The sequence below is a fragment of the Erithacus rubecula genome (assembly GCF_903797595.1).
Source record: "Erithacus rubecula genome assembly, chromosome: 9".
Taxonomy (NCBI): domain Eukaryota; kingdom Metazoa; phylum Chordata; class Aves; order Passeriformes; family Muscicapidae; genus Erithacus; species Erithacus rubecula.
In genome coordinates this window covers 3286027-3311220 of record NC_136660.1, presented here as the reverse complement: position 1 = coordinate 3311220, position 25194 = coordinate 3286027, and the positions used below count along the sequence as shown (strand labels likewise).

General features: G+C 47.1%; 1 long non-coding RNA gene across 1 annotated transcript; it reads right to left on the bottom strand.

Moving 5' to 3' along the window:
* Nucleotides 1-17785: 17785 nt before the first annotated feature.
* On the bottom strand, nt 17786-18150 carry LOC306805205. The gene is made up of 2 exons (XR_013775146.1): nt 18013-18150; nt 17786-17907 (listed from the first exon to the last, which is right to left on the bottom strand). It is a non-coding gene; the product is annotated as an uncharacterized lncRNA (long non-coding RNA).
* Nucleotides 18151-25194: the final 7044 nt, after the last annotated feature.

Here is a 25194-nt window from a genome sequence, read left to right as displayed (position 1 = left end):
TTGGGATGTTGCTTTTGTGAATGGTATTTAAAGCTTCTTTTCATAACCCTGACCCCGTTTACCCTTTAACGTAACAAATCAATCTTGCCTTTAAATTGTTTAGCTCCTGGTCAAACACGGGCAGTCCCACTGATGTAAATATTATGTTTGCTCTCTTTGTAAGCCAGCATGCTCCTGCTGCCCAGCTGCTCTGTAGGATTGCTGTAGGATTCTCACACAAAGAGGCAGAGGGATGAAAACACCCTGCTCGTGCTCCAGCCCAGGGGCACAGGGTGGCACCACAGGGCTCAGCACACCTGGGAAAGGGGTCACAAACCAGGCAAACTTCAGCTGATCCCAGCCAAACAAAGCACCTGCCTTTGATTTCCAACATCCCCTGTCACACCTGCTGCTCCTTGTTTTCCACAGCCTGCTCAAAAACAGAGCCTGCTGCCGAAAACATTTGTTTTTGTTTTTGTTTTTTCTCTCCAAACTCATTACTTTGGCCATGACTACACCAAAGAAAAAAAAACTTTCTCTCAGTTCACTAGCTCCAGTTTACAGTCCAGCCACTAAAAAGCAAACTCCTAGCACAGAGGCATTCCTATTATCCAAGAACATCTAATAATATTTAATCCTGCTAAGCTCCTGAACACACCAATACCTTCTAGCAATGAGAGCTGAGCCTTAATTAACAGAGGTTAATTAATAAGCCAGAGAGTGGGAGGAGGAGGGAGGGGCAGCTTCACAAGGGAACCTGGATACCTCTCCTACACCTCAGCCAGCTCCTGGTGTGCTGCTGTGATTTTCTTTTCAGAATGGTTTCTAAACTCTTGCCCTGCCTCGAGCCCAAAATAAAGGATTGCTCCCCAGGAACAAATCCTGCTGGAGGCAGCCACCCACCAAACACAACATTGCAGAACTCAGCTCTGCAACTACCTTGTTACAGGCATTTTTCCAGGCTGGTGGGCAAAATCTTAGGTTCAAACACCAGCCAAGCATTGTCAGAAAAGCATAAATGATGTTGAGGCACAGGATAGCAACACAGAAGAGGATAGCACTGAAACCAGCACCCAGAAGCATTTCTGCCCCAAAGCTGAGGTGAAAGTGAATGAAAGGAAAAACCCTGTGTAATGAATGAATCAGGGAAAAAGGCAGGAGAAGGGCTGGGGAAGGTGTAGGACATGGATACTTTAGCAATGTGGTCTCTACCTTGTAGTTGGCATCAAGGCCAGCCCTTTCCTAAACTTTCCCATTCTCCCATTTCCTTCCTCCTGAGCCTTTTTAAGGTAAGAAAAAAAAAATGGAAAAAAGATGAGGGGAAAAAAGAGCAGACAAATCACTTTTTTTTTTTTTCTCCCCCAAATAATTATTGGCTTTTTTTTGGCAAAGAGCAGATAGAGAATGCTGCAGTGTTTGTCATCATTAGGTTAGAGAGGCTGCCAAGCTGTAATAGCATTACAGCTGCAGGCATTGTGGGTAATGCCATGCAAATTGCTCCAAAGGCGTTGGAAAGGGAGGCACTGCCTGCCCAGCAATGTGAAAAGGACACTCAAGTACTCTTCCCTGTGCAATTTTTGTGCTCTGCTTTTTGGGACACTCTCACAGAAGTTGGCAGATGAAGGTTGCTGCTCCACCCCGTGTGCATTCCTGCGTCCTTTAGTAGATCCCAGCAGCACCAATGATTTCAGCAAAGCTCTGGGGGCTGCTGTGCCATGATTTCTTCCTCCCAACTCACCCTTTGGTTTCTCCCCAGACCCCTGGAAGCTGCAGAGCACTGGGATTACCCAGGTGTGAAATAGCTGGAGGGAAAGGTGAGCAGTGGTTTATTCACTTGGAGTGATGCCAGCAGCAAGGAAAAACGGGTGAAGCTGCTCATCCCCAGCCCAAATTGCATCTCTGACTTCAGGCTTGGCTGTCAGAGCTCCAAACCCCTCCACTCTCCCACTCTCCCAGCATCACCACCTATTTCTGTTTTCTAGGAGGTCCCTCCCTCTCTACTCACACCTTGACCCAGAGTGGGAATAAACCCCTCCATCTAACCCCACTCTCTCCAGCCCTGGAGTGACCTGTGAATGCCTTCTGCACAGTTCAAGGGTCTCCTCATCAAGCAAGGACTGCAGCAGCAGCTAATTTTTCCCTCTGCCTTTTTCTCCCCCCCATGCAATTAAGTGCAGCTTCCTAATTGGGAGTGCTGTGAACTATTTATAGCTTTATAATGACCATTTACTACGGCAGCACTTAGATATTGGACAGGAAAAGAAAAAAGAAAGTCAGTAGCCTGGATGGTGAGCAAGCCACGTGCATCAGAGAAGGGCTTTTCCAAGGAAAGGGAAGGCAGGGACAGGCAGCAAGGGGAAAGAAATCCTGTTATTCCCTTTTCCACTGCTGAGGAACGGAGGGATGAATCTCCATTTGAGCATTTCTCTACCCATAAACCTGTGGTTTGTGGGCAAGGCCAGGGTTTAGGGCTCAGAATGAACACAGGGGAGCATGCAGAAGCCAGCAGATGTTTTCCCAGAATATCCCAGTTCAAGCACTAGTTGAACACATCCCATGTGATTCCTTTTCTCCGTGTCCATATGCTGTTTGTAGGATGATTAATCACAGTCTGAGCTGTAAGATCTAATTGCTTTTCTGTTTTAATAGGTGGAAGAAGACAGCCCTGCCTCTGGCAGGGGGGTGGAACAAGATGATCTTTAGGGTCCCTTCCAACCCAAATCATTCCAAAAAATCTATGAAAGATCATTTATATGAATATAAGAAATCAGGAGCAGAGACCACAGAGCTCTTCAGAAACAGCATCTTTCCAATAGTGCAACATGATTTTTTCTAAAAAGATGTTTCCAGTCATACTGTTGTGAACAAAAACCTCTTGCAAAAAGGAGGGATGTGACAGCACTGGGGGAAATCTCATTTACTGTAGGCTTTTTTCCTCCATCTCCTGCCAAGAACTCTGAGAGAGCCAATCCATGACTGATCTTCACCTTTATGATCCCAATTTCCTAATTCTGAACTACGCGGTTTAACCTTGCATGAGCATCAGCTTCCATAAAATTAGGTAACAACAACGAAAATCTGTGTTTTCCCAGCAAATGCTGTGAATGTGAGATGTAGTTTGTCTTTTTTTTTTTTTTTTTTTTTGTCAGACTGTGTTTTTAAGGCAATTGGAATCAAGAGGAGACTCCTTGACAGATGAAGAGAGGCTGGTCCTACCCAAATTGACAGCACCAGTTTAATAGGATCTCCTTTGGAATTGTTAATAAGGAGTGGAGAAATTGGTATGCCAGGGCTGGAAACACTCATAGGGAATGAGGAAATGCATCAAGAGCCCTTTGTATGCTAACTTTTTGATGGAAAATTGGAGACAAGGATGGATAAGAAGTGCTGTCAGACACTCGTCGTATCAAGAGGAAAAACATCTCAGTGCTTGAAGAGCCTGTCTTGGGTTGCAATACAGGATGTGCCCAGCAATGTGTATTCTGTCACCATCTGTTGAAGTAGGTGAGGCAGTGACCCTGATTTCCTGGCACATATTATCTGCTAATGGGCCATCTTTAAACCAGCTGGGGCAATCATCTTTATCTTTCCACAGCCCATCCTCCCTCCAGGAGATATCATCTGCTGCTGGGACATTGAGTGCCAGTGCGTGACTGATAAAATTACATCATCCCACTGGGAGATGCTCCAGCCAGGGGAGGAGCCAAGCCTTTCCTACCTAGAGAAAAATTGAGATTTTGGAAAGCAAGTTATCCATCTTTCCACTGGATTCCAGAGGAAAGCCAGACCTTTCCACATCATCCCTGGACCTTCAGAGGAAAACTGCATCTTCTCCAGGAGCACTGCTCCAGCTGAACCACATCTGCCACTGCAGGAGGATGCAGCCACCATTGAATGGGACTGCTGACAACACCCTGACTGACTGACAGGGTGTCAGCTTGGATTCTGACTCTGTCAGTGTTTTTGGGATTGTCCTTTGTAATCCTGCATTTCTCTTTTAATTTTCCTAGTAAGAAACTGTTATTCCTAATTCCCATCTCTTTGCCTGAGAGCCCCTTAATTTCAAAATCATAATAATAATTTGGAGGAAGGGGGTTTACATTCTCCATTTCAAAGAGAAGCTTCTGCCTTTATTGGCAGACACCTGCCCTTCAAACCAGGACAATCATACAGTTCCCTCTCTTCTCTCCAAATGGGCCACAATTGTGGACAATGCAGAGGGGAGGAGATCCAGACTGACCTCTTCCCAGGCTTCAAGCAGAATAACAGAGATCCCTTTTTCAGCAGCACTCAGCCCCTTCCTCTTCCCACTCCAGTTTTTTAGCAGTGGGAAGCCCGGCCGTGCTGGAGACTCAGCAGGAGGGGATGCTCAGGTGGAAAAGGGCTCACCTGCCTTCCTGCTCCCTGCTCCAGCAAAGGGTCTGCCCCAGCTCCCAAGGCATGTCCTGAAACTCCCTGGAACAGGAGACTCATTTTTCATGCTGAACGAGATGAAATTCCCACTGTTACCTCATTTACATCTCAATGCTGGTAACTTATAGATGGCTATTATTTATAGACATGTAAGACATCCATTTCTTATTCTGTGGAATACAGTAAGAAGAAAAATACCCATATTTCTGTTCACCTTTTCTGGATTGTTTCATATTTTTTTTATTGTTTGTTTCCTTTTTTTATCCTTTGCTCAAGTTTGACTGTTGCTGAGAATTTGCAAATAAATAAAGGAGAGAACAGCCCCATAAAAGCTGATTGTTTCCTCCTCCTGCAAAGATTGTCTTTGTGAAGAAGATTAAAAATCCTCCCGTGCTGCTGAAGATAAAGGTATCCCTGGGCGAGAATAAGACATAAAAGAGGTTACTACACACATCTCTGGGCTGTGTGGACTGCTAATTCTCACTGTTGTCATCGCTGCTCGTCCATCTTTACTCTTTCTTCCCTTTTTCTAACAATCCATAAAGGAAGCACAGCTGGAATGGGAGGCAGCAGGGGAGCTGCACGCTCTCCCCTCACTCCATGGCACAGGTTGGTGGTAGAAGAGCTCTCACCTGAGCTGGAAATTCTTTGCCACAATGAACTCACCACTTGGTCTCCAAGAAGAGAATGAATCATGGAAGGATCCTGAGCCCAAAGCTTCTAGGGATAATCCCATGACAGCATCTTCACCTGGCCCCGACTGCTAAACCAGCAACTCCATGGAGGCTGAGTTTGGAAAGCCCTGGGGAAGACTGAAACCTCAACAGATCTGCTCTGGGAGTTGAGGAGGTTCCTCCTAAACCCATGCAGGAAGGAGCAGGGCGACCTCCTCCCAACCCCCGTGGCTGGAGTTAAATCAGGTGCAGGAAGAAGGGAGCTGCCTCCTGCAGTCATTCCATGCCAAAACACTCCTGGAGCCCACCAGGGCTTTTACCCTTTGGTTCAGACAAAGGAATGCCACACCACAGGGCAAACTCCACCAAGTCAGTGTTTTTTTTCCTCTCCCTCCTGTCCCAAAGTGCTTTGTCAGGATTCATTAGAAGCACAGCAGTTTTTACTGGTATTTGCGTTATCAGCAGAGCTGCTGCTTTTCTTCCTTGCTGACAACCTACATTCAGTGTAGCAGATTGAAAAGGCCTCCAGATTCAAAGCCTTGTAATGACTCTCCTCTTCCTTCCTTTCTCCTTCCCTCTTTCTCTTTAATGGCTTTCACTAAAGGGAAGAGGTGATTTTTTTCCTTGCTTGTTGAGCAAAGCGTGGAAGAGATTCTCTGTTCTCATTTTCTCTATTTTCCAACCCCCCTGCACCAGCTCCCTGTTGCACCTTATTTTTTCTTCCCCAGTATCCAGGGGTACCACCACGAAGAGGCCACCAGAGATGAGGATCATCTTCTTAAATAGATTTCAATAGATGGAGCTTGATGGACTTCCTAGGGCAGGGAAAAAATTGACCCATTTAGGCACAATCAGATCCTCAGCTCTTCCTTTTCAGAGCCAAGATGAAGAGCTTTTTTAGGCTGGCCCCAGGAAAACGTTCATTTCTCTCTTTTGAGCCCTGATGAGTTGAAGTAGATGGACAATGCTTTGTTTGAAAGATGCCAAGCAGGTTAAAATCCAGCCTGGCACACATTTCTTGCTGTTAAGCAGTTGAGCCTGTATCTGACTTTAACACAATTTCCCTATTTTTCTGAATGATGGGATTGCTTTATTAATTGCCAACCTACAAATGTGATCCTCTTGAGTAGTTTTGGAGTGTAACAGGGAAGGGGAGGAGAGCTGGAGCTGCAGTCCTCCAGAGACCCTGGGTAAGGCTGATTGATCGAAATCACTTGAATTTCCCCTGTTATTAGATACAAAAGTGCTCCTGGTTTGTCTCAGAGATGCAGGGAAAGAAAGAATTGGAAAGGAAACAGCAGCTCAGAGCAGTGTCCAAGGAGGTGCTCATATTGATACTTCTCTTTTCTGCTCTCACCTGCAATTATTTGTGATGGTTTTTGCATAAAAACCCTTCTTGGTAAGCACCAGACCAGTTCTCTATCTTTGCCTTGTATTTGTGCTTCAGATCAAGGGGACCCCAGTGACTGATGGAAGGGTCTCTTCCATGAGCTGAGCATGCTGAAGGTGCTTCCCATGGGAATTGTGCAGGAAATGAGATGTGCTGCTCCTTACCCCTGCAAGTGTGGGGGGCACAGAGACCAGTCAAGGCTGGGTGGGGTGAAGGAGAGCATTTTAAGGATCTCTGTAGTTCAGGACAGGAAGCTGACATGAAGGAACATGGGAATGATGGAAAAAAATAAGAAAGAAAGGCACCGCTTCCCATTTCTGAATGTCTAAACACGGTGTTCAAGTCCAGAGTCCAAGAAAGACCTAAAGATCCCCAGAATTACCCTTATCTGAGTATATCAATATCCTGTGCTGGGAATGAGAACTAGCCAGGAAACAAGAACTCTGTGAATTGTGAAATCTGGGGATTTCTCTTCCAAGAATTTTTAATTTAATGTTTGATTCTTTTGAGAGGGAGAGGGAACTTACACCAGGCTAAGAAATGCAATACGTGGGTTATGAACATTCCCTGAGAAGATGAAGGATTTCCATGTTTGCTCTGCTGATTCCCCCTCTGGCCCTGTGCATATTTAATTAATACCAGCTCTCTCTCCAGCAGAGGTTTTGAGCATGATCTGCTGTATCCCGGATGGATGCCCTTGGAGGGAGCATTTCCTATCTGGAAAACCTCTGTAAAATGTGTTTGGCCAAGCCAGCCTTCCCTCCCTTCCTCCTTTCCTTCACCACAGGTCATCTTGGAATACCAGTGATGGACTGGACCCTCAGCACAGATAAAAGATCTATCCAAATCCTCATTCAAAGCCTTCCCCAAACCATTCCTTTGATGAATGGACACAGAAACCGAAGGCAACCACAGTCCTTGCCACCTCTATTCTCAAAAAGCTGGCATACCTTTGCCTAAATTCCCATCTTTGGTAAGGTCTCTCCTTTATACTTCTCTACCACGAACACAAACCCATTAATTCAATCCCCATCATCCTGGAGATGGCCCCTCCACTCCCACAACCCAGATCCAACATTGAAATCATTCCAGAAAGTTCATCCCAATCTCATCTCACTCTGAAAAAACAACCCATAGAGATGGTGCAAAACCTCACACAGGGCAGCCACGGTTGTTAAAGCCTCTAATTATGTACTTTCTCATTAAGCCTGGTTTGATTTAAGCAGCTCCCTGGCTCGCTCTCTGGGATTTAACAGCACACTCTGAATCATCCCTGTCCCATCTGCTCCTGCCTCTGCCCTTCCCCTCACAGGTAGGACAACACACCAAGCTAAATATTAAATGGGAGTGCTAATGGCTTCATTAAGTGAAGCTGGGGACAGGACAGGAGCTTTTCCTTGGGTCAGGATGGCTGAGCTGAGTTTGTGCTGCTGGGAAACCTGTCCAGCCCTGTCCTGTGCTGGTTTTGTCCTGGTGCTGAGCTCCTGGATGGGAACACCACAGCTATGGGCAGATGGAGCCCAGCACTGAGTCACCACTGAGCACAGCTTGCAGCAGAGCAGCGTGAAAGGAAGAGCTGTTGGTGGCTCCTACCAGGTGAAGGGATGAGAAAAAGCCTTGGGATGATGCTCTGGAGGTCTCGACCCAATCAAGCAACTGAGCAGCAAACCCAGCCTTAGAGTGATTGGGGTTGGAGCAGCAGCTCCGTGGAGCTGTGCCAAAACTTCTCCTTTTCACCTCGCTAGGATTTTCCCAACAGTTTTCAAATCCCGTCAAAGGCGGATAAAAAAACACCCACCAACATTTCCAGGGCCAGATGGTAGTTTGTGTTTATGAAAACTGCGATTTGTTTTCATGGAAACTAGTGAAAGCATAGTGGGCAAACCTGGAAAAACACAGCTCACCCTTTGGGAAAGAGGATATTTTATGGACAGCTTTGGTTGCCACCTCTGTTCCACAGCTGGTGGAGCCTGGGAGAGGGGAGATCAAAAAAGGTCTGCCCAGCCCAAGAGAGCAGCTGGGGGATCCAGAGGCCACTGGCTGAAATTCAGCCTGAATGAGGGAGGATGGAAGACAGGTATTTCACATGATGTGCCAACTTTCCAGCTCTCCAGGAGAGAGTTCATTGCTGAACCCCGAGGATGAAGTCATGGGCCTGCTCCTCAAGAGCCACCAGGGTCCATCCAGTGAGTGAGACAACAAATAAAAGGTTCACTATCAGCTTTGTGTCCTAAAGGGATGTAACTGGCTTCATTGTGCATTTTTTGCCAAGTTACAGGCAAAAATGGACCATCAGGTAGAGCTTCTCATGCACTGGACTTCTCCTGGGTGTCCTGGTTTGAGGGACAATATCTGCCAATAAAGGCAGAAGCTTCTCTTTGAAATGGAGAATGCAAACCTCCTCCCTCCAAATTATTATTATTATGATTTTGAAATTAATGGGCTCTCAGGCAAAGAGATGGGAATTAGGAATAACAATTCTCTACTAGGAAAATTAAAATAGAAGTACAGTATTACAAAGAACAATCCCAAAACACTGACAGAGTCAGAATCCAAGCTGACACCCTGTCAGTCAGTCAGGGTGTTGGCAGCAGTCCCATTCAATGGTGGCTGCATCCTCCTGCAGTGGCAGATGTGGTTCAGCTGGAGCAGTGCTCCTGGAGAAGGTGCAGTTTTCCTCTGAAGATCCAGGGATGATGTGGAAAGGTCTGGCTTTCCTCTGGAATCCAGCGGAAAGATGGATAACTTGCTGTCCAAAATCTCAGTTTTTATCTAGGTAGGAAAGGCTTGGCTCCTCCCCTGGCTGGAGCATCTCCCACTGGGATGATGTAATTTTATCAGTCATGCATTGGGACTCAATGTCCCAGCAGCAGATGATATCTCCTGGAGGGAGGATGGGCTGTGGAAAAGATAAAGATGATTGCCCCAGCTGGTTTAAAGATGGCCCATTAGCAGAGGATATGTGCCAGGAGATCAGGGTCACTGCCCCACCCACTTCAACAGATGGGGACAGAATACACATTGCTGGCCACATCAACCCAACACATTGGGGCACTTCCACTTCTGGCTGATCTCTCTGCAGCTCTCCCCAGCAGCTGGCCCTGTGGCAGGGTCTGGCTCTGGCTGGATTGATCTCAGCTGATCCCCTGGGAGCCAGGCTCGGGGCACAGGCAGCGTAAATCCCGCCGGCCACGGTGGCCCCAGGCCAGCAGCGACGTCAGTTCCTGGAGAAGACTCATAAATTCAATCTGAGTTTCATTCTGCTGAGCTCTCCTTTTGCTTGCAGGGGATCTGCAGTGCCTCATCTGTCACAACAGCTCCAGGGACTTGCGTTCTGATGTCATAAATTTGTCATCGCCGCGACGTCACCGGCAGAGCGAGCATGAGGAGGAAGAGCTCCAGGGCTAAGCAAAGCTCCTTCCTCTAACAAATGGCAGTGATTCACACCCAAATGCCCCTGGGGAGCACTCCAAAACAGGACTCACGCTCTGCTGTCCAGATTCATCTTTTCTGTTTGTTGCCAAAGCAAGACCTGACCAACGTGGTGGGTTTGGACATGACACTTCCAAGAGCAGGGGTGTGTCCCCTGACTCTGGAGGTTTCCTGACCTCCTGGGTTTATTTTTGCTCCCAAGAACTTCCATCCTCCACATGGCAGCTGAGCAGTTTTATGAGTGAAGAGAGATTTTTGGAAAGACCTCCTTTGAGGTTGTTGTGGTGCTGCCCTTTAGCCTGGTGATAACCCCGTGGCTTTTTTCCTTAATATACCAGAACAGAGGAAAAGGGAAATGCTCAAAAAATGAAATCCCAGCATTTCTGGGGGCAAGGACCCTGTTATTTGAAGAGGCTGAAGTCAGCCTTGTTGAAATCCTGGAAATCTTCCTCCTTACAGCCACTTAGAAATGTTGATACTTTTTTTTGTAATTTTTTCCATCACTGCTCTCCCAGCATGAGAAACAGCTTTGGGGCCAGGTAAATATTTGCTGGCACTTTTGAGTGCCATCATCTGGAAGGAAAGCAGGGTAGATTTGGGACTGGTTGAGGATCCATCTAAGAATAGTTCTCCTTGTCCTGCATCCCCTGCCCTTGAACAACCTCTGCCATGAATATCCCAACACCTGGACAATCCAGCCTGGCATCACACACCCTGCAGACTGATCCTGCTGCCTGCCTTATTTCAGTGCTGCCACTCCAGGAATTCTTGGCAGGTTGTCTAGAAATCAGCAAAGAGCCCCACAAGAGAGTAGATCTCAGGACAGGAAAACTAAAAACAGTTCTACAGCACAGCCCATGATTTTCTGGGGGATATTTGGCTGCTGCTGCATGGTAGGAAAGGGCAGGGAGAGGACATAATTCTGCTCTAACTTGCTACATCATCAGTTTTCATTAAAATATTCTTCTGCCACATCTTTGTAATTTTTCATTTCAGAGGCAAATTTATTAAAGGTGTACTTCAGCCTGATTAAATTAAATAAGTGGCATTAGCAAATAAAGGGGTTTTGGTTTGCTTTTGTTTTTTTTTATCTTGGCACTCCACAAAAAAAATAAAGGGGAGAGAGGGAGAAATTGCTGTGATACAAGCAGCTATTTAATACTATAACTGAAGGGGGGGGGAAAAATTCCATTCTTCATAAGCTTCCATTTGTTATCTTCCCTCAGCCCCACCACCACAAATCACCCTGGAGCTTTGCAGCAAAAAAAACCACCCCAAATGTAAAGCAATATAATATCCTGTGTTTTCTAAGATAGGTAATAATACATTTTGCACACAAACAAACCTTCCTAGCACTCTACCAGCTTCTTTCCTAAGTCTCCCTCTGTGACTCTTAACTTCTCACACTCATTTCAGGGCTATTTCCTGGTCAGAGATGGCTTTGAAAATGAGGCTGAAAAAGGTTTCTCAGCGTATTTTTGTTTTGATTTCTGCCAGGCAGCAAGAAAGGGCAGGAACTGTGCTCTGAAATTCAGGACTTGCCTTTGCTACCTTGCTTTAATAGGCCACTTTGCCTGTGTTTTCCCCCTCACAGTCTCTCCCCAAATGCATCTTAGCTAGTTTTAGGTGGAAAAACAGAGTGTTTGGCTGATCTCTTCCCCCTCAGCCCTGCTACAATGTTTGGGTAATTCTAGGGCTGTGAGCACACGAGCATTTTTTAAGCCATGGGTCAAACACAGCCCTCCCCTTCCAGAAGCTTTAAAACCAACTAGCAGGATGCTCTGATAAAACCAGGGCTGGGAAAAGGAAGAAGGGTTTCCAGAGGCATCCAGGTTTTCTCTTCCCCTTCCTGGCACAAAGGGGCAGATTTTGCTTTCCCCAAAGCCACCCTGCTCCTGCCATCCACATTGGGATGCTCCAGCCAGAGCAGCTGTGGTGGTGCCTGGCCATGGGGTTAAGAAGTCTCCAGGTATTTGCTGCCAAGAGGAAGCAAAACATCCATGAGAAACAGGGAAAATTTGGGAACTTTATTGGAATGAGAGCTTCCCATCTGTTTGTGCCACAGTTCTGCCCATGGCCCATTAGCAGAAAATATGTGCCATGGAGATAAGGGTCATTGTCCCACCCACTTCAACAGATGGTGACAGAACACACATTTCTGGTCACATCCTGTACTGCAGCCCAAGACTGGGGGACACAACCACCACAGTCTGGGGGATGATGGGCATGGAGCAAGAGCATCCAAAGGACACTTGGTCCTGAGCCAAAATCAACCTCACCTGCTCTGCTAGCAGAGCCCAGCCCTCACCTCCCCTCCCCTCAGCAGCAGAGCAGGGCTGAGCCAGTTAGGCTGCCCTGGGGAGCGCTAAGCTCGGCTTTGGGAGGTCAGGCCCCTCCCCGTTCCTTACGCGGCTTTTCCCAGCGCGAAAAGTTGGACAGGCTTTTGAACAGCATTAATGATCAGTCATCAGCTCCTTGGAAGATTTCCATAGCAGCATTTGACTACTGGATAGTGATCAAGCCACTGAAGCCTTGCCAAGTTCTGGGCACTTGGTTGGCAGAAAAAAGTGTTTAGTGCTTCAGGGAAGACTCGGCGCAGCTTTTGATCTCTTCTAGTCCCAACATATTTAAACAAAAATAACCCTTTTCTCCCCTCTGCCTCCCAACCACCACTGCCCCATATTCAGCAGCAGAGGAGGAGGCCACCCATGTGGGTTTGGCACATTTCAGCAGCACTATTTTTAATGGAGTTGATCCCCAAATGTCACAAGGCTATTGTTTTCCCTGTTGGTAACACGCCTGCCTGAATTTTAGGCTCTTCCCTAAATGTCACAATTTCTCTGCTTCCTGCAACTCTCTGCTGTTATTGGTTATAGTCTTCCTGAGAGATAATATTTTGTCCCACTTCTCTCCAAAATGTCCAATTTTCTCTCACTTTGGTACCCCTTGAAACAAATGTTCCATGAGCCTTTGATCTCATTGACTAGGGGGGTAAAAATCACCCTGAAGGGAAAAAGATTTCAAAAAATAAAATATTTTTTTTTTGCTACCCAGGTATTTTCTTTTACCTTCCTCTCTCAATCTCTGCAAGATCCACTGCAAGAGCCCTGGTGAATTTTGTAATTAAAGCCACAGAATGCTCAGCTATCAGAGCTGATGTTTTTTTTGCCACTTTGGTCACCTTTGCCAAAATCTCACACGGGGTTTGGACACGTGCCTGGTTGAACCAGCTTCTTTTGGCCCCTGCTTTGTCTCCAATTTCTTCACACGGATGGGATGGATGCACAATCTCTCACTTGTTGCCCTGAGCATCCTTTGCTGGCTCCCTCCCTCCCTGATCCTGCAGTCTGTGCATGCAGGGAGGAAGCAGAACTGGAGCAAAGCTGAGTCTGCCCATCTGGAAGGCACCAGAGGGGCCAGCAGCAGCTCCTGCCATTGCCTTGGAAAGACCCAGCATCCAGGGGAGAAATATGGAAGAAGAAATGAAACCTGGCAACAGCAAGAAGAACTTCAGGAGTGGTGAAAAACCCTACTGCAGTCAGTCAGAGTCAGGGAAGCAGGTCCCAGCATCTCTCAGCATCCTCCCCTGCCAGTGAGGACCATCCTGCCCTGCCTCTGGCATGACAGATCTGCCAGCTCCTTCCCAGAGGAAGAGAGAAGTGTTCATTTAAACACCCTCGTGTGTTTTTGAGCTCTCCTGCACCCTTTGAGACATGACCTGCTTCTTTGTTCTCGCTTCAGGTGCTGGTCAAAGGTCTGAGATTTGTCCCTCTTGGATTATTTCATTCTTTTCCAGCAAGATCTCAGCCCAGTAACACCTGTGCCAGCCTTTTAATGAGATTTGGGCTCTGCAGGGAGAAACAGCTCCACACCAGACAGAGTCTTGGAGAAAGACCCTGTGGAGGGTTCTGCTGCTGCAGGATGAGTGTGGAACAGGAAAAACCCAGGATTGGAACAGCTCTGTGGGAAAATGCTCTAATTCTGCCCCTTCCCCAGCAGGCTGAGCTGTAAGCAGGGCATAAACATCCCTCAAGTGTTGGCAGCATCAGCTGTGTCACACACATCTCTTGGGTGCTTTATTCCCCCGTTGGGGAAAAAAATACTTTTTAGAGCAGTACAAAACTGATTAGATTGAGGCAAGAGAAAGAGTGATGGAAAACAGTGAACAATAAAAACCTGGGAGCAGGCAAGAGTTTCTTGGAGGAAAATAAGAGAAAATAAAGCTGATGCTTTCAAGATTAATGACTAATGACAAATAATTGTGGCTGTGGAACAGCAGTGAGAAGGCAGAATGGAAACAAGAAGCAGACAGGAGAAGCAGGCATTAGGTCTGATGGTGAATTTAAGGCCATTAATTCATAATTGCAGCCATTACAGCCAGGAGTTTCAAGTGAGTCCAGCAGTACTAAGGGTTGGCTGTTATTTGGGGTTCTAAGTGAGGGCTGAGCTGCTGTGAGGAAAGCTGATCCTAATCTCATATTAGGGGTGTTTATAGGAATCTCTGCCCTGAAGAAGGAAGGAATGAGAAGATGCCTGCCCTCCACCCTCCTTCTCCAGGCACAAAATCAGCCACTTTGCCCAAAACTCCTGGGCTTTTCTCTCCCCCAACATGAGGAGCAGATTCTCTGTCTTTGCTGAGCAAAGAAAGCAGCAAACACCAGCCTGTCCTTCCTCACTTCACTTTTTCAAAGGGGAAATCAAAGTATTTCATGACATCCAAAGGTCTGCTCCCAACAGTATGGGATAAAAGGCAGGGCACAGGATGAAGGAGGGTGTTTTTTTGTGGTTTGAACAGTGTCCATCCTTCTGAAGAGGGGGTAAATGTGCTGCCCCATCACATCCCTGTGAATCACATCTATTTAATTTAATGAGAAAACTGACAGTTCACTGTGACCAGCAAAGCCTGTCCTGCTCTGTGTCACCCAGGAGCTGCAAAACAGCCAGTTCTGCTCTAACCCTGGAATATTTACAGCTGGAAAGGACAGAAAGAGAAGGAACACGGTTAAATCTCAAGCAAGATGAGTTCCTCTCTGATCTCACATCCACAATAGACAGAGGCACTCAAACCAGCCTGAAAGGGTACACAAGACACTTGGCAGCCTGGCAGAGCTTTCTTCCTCACTGAGATCAATCAAAGCAAGAGAGAGACTTGTCAGGGAAGTCTGGGATCAGCTGTTTTCTCCTCGTCTGGCTATGGTCTTCTCCTCTCTGCTTGATTCTCTTCATCTTCTTGGTGTTTCCCAGGTGGGAAATCTCACCTGAGGCTCTGCAAAGCATTTTCACATTCTGGCTGGTTTGAAACTAGGAGGGTCTCCCAGTCCCTTGCAGGAGAGGGAGTGTCTTTGTGGTGTGGGGATCATCCCTTTCTCTTTACCAATAACTGAGTGAATGACCAGCAGCCAAACCTTTTCCCTCCCCTTTTAATCGAGATCAGACCCCATTATTTTCCCTGTGCTTGAGGCATATTAAACCCCACACTATTAAGCTGTATTTGATGCAGAGAGAAAACCACTTTGACTGCAACCTGAGACCCTCTGATGTTACAGTGAGGAAGAGGAGGGGGATTTAAGGCAGAATGGTAAAATACTGTTTCCACCGTCACTTTTTTTTTTTTTTTTTTCCTCCCCTGATAATCCTATTTTTACACGTGCCTAGCAGATGTTCCCCATATCACACTCGGTACAGCCAGATGGTTTCAGGATCCCTTCCCCGCCGTGTATCGTCAGCTCCTGATCATCTCTGATGTGCAATGGCCCCATCAGAGGGGAAGGAGCTGCTCGGGGTAATTGTCTGCATGTTCCCAAACATCTGCTCACACCTCCCTGCTTCCAGAGCCCGCAATTCCTGGCGGGAGAGGAGCTCTCCCGTTAAACACCCGCTAATTACTGCGGGACATAAGCAGCCTGTGCCACTGCAACTCAACTGCCACCACGCCCAGAGGTGCCAGGCTCAGCTTCACAGAGCCAGGCTTTAACAGAGTTGGGTCCTGCCACAGGGAAAGGGATGGAGGAGAAAGGGATGGAGGAGGAGAAAGAGATGATGGAGAAAGGAATGGAGGGATGGAGAAAGGGATGGAGGGATGGTGGAGAAAGGGATGGGGGAGGAGAAAAGGATGATGGAGGAGAAAGATGATGGAGCCAGGGATGGAGGGGAAAAGAATGGTGGAGAAAGGGGTGATGGTGGAGAAAGAGATGGAGGAGGAGAAAGCGATGATGGAGACAGGAATGGAGGAGAAAGGGATGGAGGGTAAAAGAATGGTGGAGAAAGAAGTGATGGAGAAAGGGGTGATGGAGGAAAAAGGGATTGGGCAGAAAGGGATGGAGGAGGAGAAAGGGATGGTGGAGGAGGAGAAAGGGATGGTGGAGGAGGAGAAAGGGACGGAGGAGGAGGAGAAAGGGATGACCAAGCACTCCATGCCCCCAAAAAGAGGCACTCGCTTTTCAGAAAATAACTAAGACAAAACTCTTTGGACTGTGACCAGAATTTGGGAATGCCTGTGCAGGGTCAGAGCCCTGTCACCATCTATGTCATGTTGTAAAGCATATCCAGCACCTCAAGATGTGATCTGGTGCAGATTTGAGACTCACAACAGCCTGATCTCACAGCAAAAAGAGCAACACTTAACACAAAATTATAAGAAACAGCAAAATTAGGAAGGACTTTAACCCATGGCAAGAGCCAGCGAGTTTAGGACAGGGTTTTGATGCCCCAGCAAGGGGAGGAAGCAGTGGTGGGCAGCTGGGTTGGAGATGCAGCACAGCCCTGAGTGCTGCTGGTGCAGGAGTGGGAGAGGAGACAATTTTAGGAAGCAAATAAAATAGACACAGCAGAGCAGGTCCAAAGGGATTCTTATGGACAGGCAGGTGACAGTATTAACAAGCTGGCAGCTCCCCTGGTGTCCCAGCCTCAGAGGAGAGCTCACAGGTACATCAGCTCAAGGAGCACAAAAGAAGGGAAGGAAAGGCTCCTCTCTCCAAACCTTTCCATCCCAAACCCAAAGCTGTTCCCCACTCCATTTCCCAGTGGCAGGGAGGGCACAGAGCCCTGGTTCAAGTGGAGGTCAGGGATGAGAGGGGACAAATCCTCCAGCCACCACCAGGATCTGGGACAGCTGGGCCCCTCTGGCAGCTCCTGCAGAGGGCTCAGGGCAGGGCAGGGAGCTTTGCCCACAGACAGCAGGAGAGAGGGGAGCAAGGGGAGAGGGCAATGGGTGTCCATTGATATAATTGACTGCTCCACTAATTAAAATTCCTGGGCTGCTAATTGGGGCTGAGATCTGCCTGCTGGATGCTGCCCTCAGCAGCTCAGCCCAGAGAGAGGGGAGCCTGCATGGAAAAGGGGGATAATGTTTGGAAGCAGCCAGGCCCCTCCTCGGGGCTGGCAGAGCCCTGAGCTGGTTTATGTCTGACCCATAACAAGTGCCCAAATTGCTTTTGACAAGTGAAGGGGATTGGAAATAATGGGGGTCTGTGAAAAGCCCAGGACACAGATGGGGGGATCCATGAGATAATGAGGAGGCAAAGCCCTGGCATGGCTGGGGGCTGCCCCCTGCCATCAGGGCAGGACTGGGGTGGGGAGTGACATCTGTGCCACACTCCAGACAATGTTTGGCCTGGAAAGGCTCTGCCTGAGGCACAAGGAAAACAGGGACTGCCTGGAAAGGGTCAGCCTGGAGCTCCCTGCTCTGCCTCAGCTCCAGATCTTCACAAACCTCATGCCACAGCACCAAAACTGCTTTTCCACCTCCCACCCTAGGTTGGGTATTTCCCATGCACTGCCCAGATGTGCCAGCAGCAGCTACAGCAGCCCAGCTGCTCACCTGATCCAAATGAGCTCCACATCCCTGCAGGATCCAGGTGCTCTGGCTGCACCAGGCGTGGGAAATCAGCAATCAGACTGCAATAATTAAAGGGTTCATTTACATACCAATACCCCTGATATTCTCCACCTCACATCCCTTTCACAATGATGCAGTATCCAAATCTGGAGCATGTCTGAGTGCACACAGCCAATTTCCTTCTACTCAGGAAAAAGAAAATAGCCTATTTTTTTCGTGTCAACATGTTCTGTGTCGTACCCAGTGGGTAATTTTGGTGCCTAATGCAGCATCCACAGAATCCTCACCTCCTGGGAAATCAGATGGGTGCCCTCTTTGCCTTGATTTGGAGAATAAAAGTCCCTCTGATACTCAGGAGGTATCCAGGAGATATAATTTGATTCTTGGGAGCATGAATATTGGGAGATATTTGATCAAAACTGGAAAGAGGACCAGGATACATCACTTTTGAGAGGATCACCAAGCAGACAAAAACACAATGGAAAGAGAAAAGACACTGGAATTACATCAAGCTTCAACTTTTCCCTGGGATTTCCCATGAAAGCCATGGCTCTCAGGTTGTTTCTTGCAGACAAAAGAGCCCAACCAGCATGAGCCTGGCCTTCCCCATGCCCAGGTGCAGACCTGGTGGGCCTTCTCCCCTCTGACTGCTCCATTTTTCCTTGAGAAGGGTTTTTCCCTGGAGGAGAGCTCCCAAGGAGGACAACTCCATATTCCAGTGGTGCTGTACCCCACAACTTCCCAGGGATTCCTCCCTTTCCTCCTCCCCAGAGATTCTGCACTGGCAGTGTCAAATATGCCCATTTTTCATCATTTCAGTGTTGTTTTTTTTAAAGAGGAAAACATTACTTTAACCCCTGAGTGGCTGCAGGCCAGGGAGCTGTTGGATGCCACAGACATTTCCCAATGCTGCTCACAGCCTTTTTTTTTTTTTTTTTCCAGCTCCATCCAGTTGGTTTCAAAGCAGATCTCATGTTTCAGCAGCACTGTGGGGACCTCAGGAGGTGCTGACATACCAGTTTTTTTCCACCTCAAGTAATACAAAAGGATAAAACTGGTGTTTTAGTGGAGTTTTTCCCCCCCTTTTTCTTCTCTAAACTTGGATTATGGAAGCTCCAGCTGAGCTCTCAAACAGGCACTGTGCAAGTCACATTCTCAGCTTCAAAGTGGTGAAGCAGTTCATGGCAGTTCATTTGCTGCCTGGGTATTTTTCAAGCCAGAGATTCCCAAAGGAAAACACAACCTGACTCCCTCTGCTTCCAGCCCTCCTCTCCCCTAAAGGCCACCCTATTCACAGTGCAAAGCCACACCCCATAGCTGCTTTTTGCCTCTATTTCCCTGACTAAGCATCACCAATTCAAGTTGGGTAAAGCTTTTCTGAACTCAGAGGGTCTAATTCTCAGGTCAGCCTCTGATTTTTTTTTTTTTTTTTTTTTCGTTTTTGGGAGCAAAATAACAAAAATGCTTTGGACAGGATGCTTTCTGTAATTGCAATGGCAATGCTCCTTTCCTAGAAAGCCCTAAAAATCATTCTGTGTGTCCCAAGGTCTTCATCCCCCACTTTTTGTACAGCAAATCTTCAAAGCCCTGATGGGTAAGCAGAGACCAGGGGCAGCAACCTTCCTGCAAAGGAGGAGAGAGGGCACAGAGGGGGAAGAGGATGGGGCTGGGGGGACTGTCTGCATTTTTCCTTCACAGTTTGGGGTCAAGTCTGATCCCTGGTGGGGTCAGCTCTCTTACAGGCTAACACGCTGGAGTCAAAGGAGACTGAGCTTCCCTGTGGGGGTCAGAGGTGGATGCACAAAAATGTGGGGAGGCCATGGTGGGGGACAGAAAATCTCCAGGACCATCCCTGGGCACCCCCTCAGCATCAACATCTCTTCCCATGAAACACCAGGATACATCCAGTGCCATGGGATATCAAATCCACTACCATGGGATATCAGTGGAACACGACTGGAGGGATGTCGAGGTTCACAATAATCACCCAATAAATCCCCTTTCATCATCTACAGGATGCTCCCCACCAGCAAAACAAGCCAGGAAAACTGGAGTCCTGGAGATTCCACAGCACTTTGAAGAGTGTTGACACCTCTGATAAAAAAGAAGGGAAGGAAATGAGGAAATCTGTACAGCTGGACAATACCTAAACATGCCACACACCAGAAACAAAACAGCAGCTGAAAGGGAGATGGAGAGAAAGGGAAACTGCCTGGCTCACATGGATGGAGCAGGATGCTCCAAAGGCAAAGGAGAGATAAAATAGGAAGATGTCAAAGTTTTTTTTTTTCAGAATGCAAGCTCCATTACACAAGGCGAAAGGTGCGCATTAAGCGCAGTAAAAAAAAGAAGTTTTTATAGAGATGAATTCATCTGCCCTGTTCTCCTTAAAGCAGAGGTTATAAATTGTGACAGATCATGTATGTTTTGGGGAAGCAAAAGCAGGAAAGATGAAAGGCAATTGGGGAATAGATCAAAATTCTCTGGAGGGCACATTTACATCAGATTTTTTCTTCTGGCCTCAGAGCTGGTGCCGTTCTGATCCACAGGAGAAGGAAACTTCTCACCCCTGTATTCCTACAGCTCCTTGAATCCATGCACTGCTCACAGACCCACAAAGAGAATGAGCTTGAAACCTGTTGTTTGTGAACTTCAGATGGTGAAAAGGAGAAAAATGATGAGGAGGCAGCTGCTGGAACGTGTTATGTTAAATGTTGTTATCTGCTCCCATGCACCCAGCTTGCCACAAACATTCCAGCACCCCAATTCCACCAGCAAAGGAACAGCAGAGCCCCGAGCAGCAAGTTGGAACAAAAGATAATAATTTTTTATCTCTCCTCTTTCAAGTTTCTGCAACAAAAAGTCTGTTCCTGTCTGGCCCGGGAACAGATCCTCCCGCCCCAGCCAATCTTCAAATATTCCTGATTGACCTCAGCGTGTGAAACAGGCACCATTAAAGTGTTCTAAGAATAATTCCCAGAAATCATGAGTCACTGTCTGATTTGGGCAGAAAGGGCTAAAACGATTCAATTATTCACCATGAATTATTCACTGATAATTAGGCTGCAGTTAGTGATCTCCACGCAGACAGTTCATTACCAGCAAACCGCTGGTGTGCAGTTAATATTTCACCAAAAAAAGCCCCACTTTTGTTATTGCACATCACCCATAATGAAGCAGAAACATTGGTGACCATCAGAGGAAATCAGAGAGAGATTAAATGTGGAAGGAAAATGCTGTTTCTAATTTTCAGGCTGCCCTGGCAAGTGCAGCACCAAGACGAGCATCCCCGTCTCTGGTTTCAGAGCCAGCCAGGATTGCACTCCTTGGAGAAACTGAGAAGGCAACCACGGAGAAAATTCACCTTTTGGTCTTCTTTTGCTGATGACTGCTGGAAATCTCTGTAAACCCAGGCTCTCCAGGACTGCAGACAGTTCAGTTTTACCTGCTGCTCACACAGAGCTGTTTTGGCAACTGCATTGCCATTTACCTGCCATTGCACTGGCAGGGAGGAGAGAGCCACCCTGAAAGCTTCTCACCTGCCAGAAAAGTGGGGGAAGAGCTCATTTCTCCCTCACTTCCAAGCAGGGATTCTGGGTTTTGTCACAAGGAGCCAACACCATCCTCCTGCAGAATAACCAAAATAGCCCTAAAACTCAGCAGGGGCCTCACCCCAGGAGATTTGTGCTCCCATCCCAACTAGCTGCTTCCCTTTCCTTTTCCCTCACCAGCCTGGTCTCAGTGGTGTTGGGAATGCAGAAACACCAGGGGGGCTCCTCTCCAGCCCAGTCCTACACAGCACACTGGGACACTGAGCTCCTAGCTCAGAAATATTCAATTTTTTCTGTGAGCTGTGAAGAAATTACCAACTTTGGCTTGCATGACATCAGAAAGCCACACAGGTTGCCGAATTTCCCCAGTCCTTGCCATGTCTGGGAGGGTTCTTAGGGTGCATTTTCACCTTTTAGGCATCGCCCAGCTTGGGAAAAAGAGAGCAGAAATGTGTGTGTGAAGTGTCCCTGTGAGACACTTTGACCTGGGATGAACAGGGAGATGTTGGGGTCATTCCCATGTCTCTGTGGGATTTTAGCAAATGGGACAGGGTGTTCCAAAAACCTTTCCTTTTAACCCATTCTGTGCAAGAACCACTTTCATATCTTCCTCATCCTTCTTGCCTCTCCCCAAACCTTTCCCTTCTCCTGCAGAGCCAGTGGCAGGCCACAGATGTACCCACTGTCACAGCAGGATGCAGTTTACTGCTTTGTTCCTTGTTTTCCTGGTAATTCCTATCATTTTAGTCATTGCCACCGAGAGCAGAGTTGATATTTTCATCCAGCCACCCATTATAACCACCAGATCTCATTGGTGAGCAATAACAGCCAGTGCAGAGCCCATCACAGCCTGTATAAAATTAGGATTGTTTTCTTCCAGGTGAAAGCAGCACAGGAAAACAGACTCCCTTGCTCAAAAATCCCACAGCTGTTGTCCCCATCCTCATCCTGAAATCCTCAATTCTGCCCTTTCAGGAAGGTTTAATAATTTCTATACTTTTTTCACTTAGTTTGGCTTTTTTTTTTTTTTTCTGGCTGAAACTCCTCACATTTCCTGCTCTTTACCTTGGGGAAGTTAAGGCAAAGGGCTTTCAAGGATGGAGTGGTGGATAGTGTTACCTCAGTGCTGTGCTTTAAGGCATTTCTTGAGCTTTCAGGCTCATCCTCACCCTTTTCCACACCAGCATTGATTACAGCAGGTAATTGTTTTCTAATTGGCCCACAGCTGCTTATCTATCTTAGATAATTAAAGTGAAGAAGAAGAAGTGGAAATAAGGAAAGAAAAGAGAACTTTACTCTTAAGTAGCTGTCTGGATCGATGGGGAGGTGCACATGCCCTTGACTGAAGCATCAGACCCAGGGAGGCAATTCCAGCCTCCCACTCCTCCTTCTGTCACTTCCCACCTTTATTCCCTCTGTCACCACCCTCTACACTCCTCCAGCCCCACCTCACCACCTTGGAGGAGCACCCAGCCAAGAGGTGACACAAGGAAAGTGCCAGAGGCTGAGTTATCTGGGCTGGCACAAACTCAGTATCTCCAAGATCTCTCCTCTCTTGTCAAGTTGGATGAAAAGCAGACAAGGAAAATATTGAGTGGCCTAGAAAATCAAGAAAACTTGAGGTTTTGGGCAAGTTGCTATTATGCTGGTTATCTTCCAACACCCACATCTCACAGATTCCAGTTCCTGTGTACATCACCCAGGTGACACACAGGCCAGGTGAGCATGCCACTTCCAAAAATCTCCTTAAAAATTGCCTGTTCAACCAGCTACTCAGAAACCCCACGTTACATCCTCTCAGCACAAAAATTCAGAACAAATTTTCAGCAAAAGTGCTTTTTAACTAAACTCTACAGTTTTATTTGCTCTCCCCCCCCAACCTCCTGCCACCTCCCCTGCAAATCATACTGGAAATGCTCCAAGCAGGAACCTTCTTTGTGTCTGTGCATGTAAAACTTCCAAGTACATGCTAATTCAGTTTAATTATGGATTTACTTCGCTGCCTGCATTTCTAATGCCAGAAACAGCCAATATTTGCAGCCAGGGAAATGAGGAAAAAAGGAAAGCAAGGTGTTCCATTCTCGTGTCCCTCTCCAGCCCCATCCTTTCAGGACTTGGTGTGCAGGAATACTGCAAAGATAACCTGCTCTTTATTTGTACAATTTATTAGATAATCTCCTTCTAATCGAGAACTAATTAAAGGAAGTGAATGCTTGGTTGGAAACGGGGATTAAAACGTGGATAATTATCATAAATGCTACATTTGTTGTTCCAGCCTGCTCTGTTCTCCTCCCCTGTCCCTTTCCCCCCAGTCCCTCTCCCAGGCTGCTCCTGATAATGCTCAGACTGTCTCAGAGGGGGTTTGCTTTCACAATCAATTATTTTCCTTTTTGTCTCCCTGGCTAGTGTTTCGTTTGTGTGAGAACATTAACGAGAAGTATTTTCTTTTCCTTGTAAATTCATTTAGACGACAGTGACAGAAGGTGGGGAGGTGGCAGCTGTAAGGAAAAAAAAAAAAAAAGAAAAAAAAAGAGGAAACAGGAACATTAAACTGAAGCTTATAAATTATTTCATCTTCTCCAGACAATCCAGATCTGTCACTGCTCTGTGTGAAGGGGGAGGTTTTTCCATTTTTTTTTTTTTTTGTCCAAGAGTTCCTCACAGGCACGAGACATTGATGTATGTGGGAGGCTGATGAGAGTGTCTCAGCACAGCTTTTTTTCTGCCTGCCAGAAACAGAGCTGCTGCTCCACTCACAAGGACCATGGCCACTGAGGTCTCATCACACAGAGTATCTAGGTCACAGCCAGCAAGGAAAGATTTAGTTTAACCAGTCCTTTTTGGCTAAAGCACATTTTTAGCCTGTGTCTGCACAGGCAGAGCCTGTTGCTTTGCTGTAGTGCCCATGCAGGAGCACTTCTTGCTCAGGGAGGAATCTGAGGAGCAGGAGGTGCACACAACATCCAAGTGAGGATTTTTAGCCTCCTGCATTGGCTGGTGGGAGGCTCCATGCCCACAGTGATGTCCTGCAAGCCCAGGGCTGATGACCCAGAGGATGCAGAGCAGCTCCTCTCTCCCTGGATCAGGTATTAACCATGAGAATATAAATAGTTACTCCTTTAAAAGTGCCCTAGCAGGATGAAAGGTGAAAATGAGAGCAGGTCCCTCAGCAACAGAGCAAGACAGGGATGTTGGAACCATGGCCAAAATCAAATTATGCTGACAATTTTTGTTTGTTGCTTAATCCCCAACAGAAGTGTTAAAAGCACAGGAGGGACAGGCAGATTTTACTTTTCTTTACTTCTAAGGAGGAGAAAGGCCCTTCCTGCCTAACCTGTACCTGGCATGTCACAGTCCAACCTGATGGGACATCACCCTCATTCATCCCACAAATTTTAATGGGAGGGGTGCCCAAGGGATGAGACAGCCCCCAGCTGGGAAAACACACAGTCCTGTGAAACACTGGCATCCAGTCAGCTTAAGGGACTTTGCTTGGGGTAATTTTACTGCTTTTCCACCCATCCAAGGGGCTGGGTGTGCACCACAAAGACACAGGGGGGTTTGCTGCTCAATGCCAGCACCTCTCCAGGGATTGTCCCCACTGAATGGGGACAGCAAAACAGCACCTTAACAAAGAGCTCAGCTTCTGATGGCTTTGGAAAAACACCTCTGACTTAAAGCCAGGCTCAGCTTTGGCACAATCCAAGCAGAGATTTTCCCCCATGGATCAGGGAACTCCCAATTTCTACCCAGCCCAGAGAGATGCACAAATGCACAGGGTGTGCACAAGTTGTTAGCTCTGAAAAATTGGAACTAGTCCATTTCAAAGAGATATGTAATGCATAAATGTCTGGGCTCATCTATCTTTCTCATCATCCCTCCTGCCTTGAAGTAAGGTCTTGCTCTCTAAGAATCTAG